The sequence below is a fragment of the Lucilia cuprina genome, chromosome 5, assembly GCF_022045245.1.
Source record: "Lucilia cuprina isolate Lc7/37 chromosome 5, ASM2204524v1, whole genome shotgun sequence".
NCBI lineage: Eukaryota > Metazoa > Arthropoda > Insecta > Diptera > Calliphoridae > Lucilia > Lucilia cuprina.
Window position 1 is genome coordinate 56,879,650 of NC_060953.1, and position 2,503 is coordinate 56,882,152.

The 2,503-nt window shown below is 29.9% G+C and overlaps 1 protein-coding gene across 2 annotated transcripts in view; it reads right to left on the reverse strand.

The window, feature by feature from the left end:
- The window catches only part of LOC111683247 (protein boule), a 20,659-nt gene extending 18,787 nt beyond the window's left edge, over positions 1-1,872 (reverse strand). For both annotated transcript variants that reach the window (XM_046950957.1, XM_046950956.1), the window contains exon 1: positions 1,720-1,872. The gene's annotated coding sequence lies outside the window, so the exon portion shown is untranslated. The remainder of the gene's footprint in view (positions 1-1,719) is intronic.
- Positions 1,873-2,503: the final 631 nt, after the last annotated feature.

Below are 2,503 nucleotides of genomic sequence, written 5' to 3' on the forward strand. Positions count from 1 at the left end.
ACTAGAACTGAACTAGAACTGAACTAGAACTGAATTAGAACTGAACTAGAACTGAACTAGAACTGAACTAGAACTGAACTAGAACTGAACTAGAACTAGAACTGAACTCGAACTGAACCAGATCTAAAAAAGAACAGAAATAGAACGGAAAAAAAGAGTTTTCTTTGAGTTTTCCCTCGTTTAACCAAACAACAAACATAGAGAACGCCAAACAAACAAAAGGGAATGAGACAAACGGACGAAACGGATGAACGAGCAAACATTAAAATGAGAAATTAACAAAATATACTTCCTTTTTTAAGCCACACAATTAAACACATTTGCACTTAAAAACACCAACCAAACCTACTCCCCCTAAAAATCACTACACTCACTCACTTTAGGAATTTAAATAGAAAAGAAAAAAGCAATGCATACGTCTAAGGGTGACAACAAAAAAAAACTCACACACTCTCACTAAAAGAGGAACTTAATTTAACGAAAAATCAGCAGCAGCACAAAAAAGGTCTAAGAAATGTATAGAAACAAATCCTAGAGTGATTTTTTGTTCTAAATTTCTCTATTCACAAGCAGAATACTTTTTTTAAACAACAAAAACTACTACTAACTACTAGCAAAAAGAAAGTACAAAACATAAACCTCCAAGTTGTTGCATACTTTGTGGATGATTGAATTAAATATTCTTTTGTTAAACACGTTTTCTCACTCACTCTCTTACACATACACAAAGACATTTAAATACTAAAAAGCACAAAAACATTGAAGATTTTTTTGCTTTTTTTGTTGTAAATGTAATTAAAAAATTAAAGCATACCTTTAGGTAAAGGTATAGAGTTTAAAAACGAAATAAGTAAAGCATAACTAGAGGTGTTGTTTTTGTTATAACTATTATGATTATGGTAGGAAAAAATATATTTAAAGAAAATGTACTGCTCATTATAATAACAATAATATTGTTGAATAATTTCCTTTGATTTAAAAAATATATAATATAAAACTAAAGCATAACCACAGGAGCTATTTAAATATAGCAAATATTAAAGGAATAGGTTATAATATAAAGTATACTTGGGGGGTATTAAGAAATTATTGTAATAGTATAGAGTATAGATAGCCTTAAGGATATTATATGAGAAATCAATAATGTCATTAATTTAAACAAAATTATTATAAATTTAATAATATTAGAAATAATAATGTTTTAAAGCACTACAATTTCGGGTTGAAATTTTCAAAATTTATAAAATTTTTTACCAAGTTACCCTCCTAATCCAAGGCTAGTAATAATTTCAAATTTAATTTTTAATATTAACTCTACTGCAACGAATATAAATCTTTTGCTTTAAGTTTCATATTTCTATCTCGTTAGTTTTCCACTAAACTTACTCTCAATATGGTTAGAAAAATAAACAGCCTGCATTAAAAGCTTCTTAAATTTCGAAATTATTTTTCATGAAAAGCCCTTAACTTAAAAAATACGCATTAAAAGTCTATAAAGCAAACAGAAAAAAATCGAAAAAGAGTAAAAACCAAACACCACCCTGCATCTAGTTTATACATACATACATATACATATATAAACCACCGTAAATAATGTATGTCATAAGTTATATATTACAAAACACACACACAGACAAAAGCTAAAGAAAAACTGAAACATTTAAATGGCTGTGCAATTTTCTCACAGCTCAAAACAATGCATTTGTTGTCACAACTCACCCACACTAGGGCCCAATCCACTGCCACAATAAACACCCACAAAACCACCACTAAACTACTGTCAAAATGCACTGTCAATATACTTCAAGCCTCATATGCGATAAGATACATACGATGATGATGATGATGCACTGCAACATAAATACAATGGCCAACATTCTAGTAGCGATGCATAAAAATGAAAATGAACAAAAATTGTAAGTTAAAAAAAAAAACGAGAAATATAAAATAAGGATACGCTTGAAATAATGACATAATGACAAACTTGTAGTGCTAAAGGATAAAAACAAATGAAACGAAGTGGGTTTTTTGAGGTAGTGGTGGTTCCACCAAACTATTGGTTTCGAAATGAACAACAGTAGACAACAATGGTTGACATACAGACGGATGGTTGGTTGTTTTGGTTGGATGGACAGACAGACAAAGTTGTTTAAAATGTCATACATACATATATTTACATATTTAGCCCATATTTTTCCTACAACACCAATATTCTTATATAGATTTAAATATGTGTGGTTTAAATAGTTAAAGAAAGTAAATATAATACGGCGTTAAGCCACAAACCACATTAAATGTTGATCTCGAACAGAACTAGAACGGAACTAGAACAGAACTTTAACAAAACTAGATCTCGGACAGAACTATAGCAGAACTAGATCTCGAACAGATCTCGAACAGATCTAGAACAGAACTAGAACAGAACTAGAACAGAACTAGAACAGAACTAGAACAGAACTAGAACAGAACTAGAACAGAACTAGAACAGAACTAGAACTAGAAC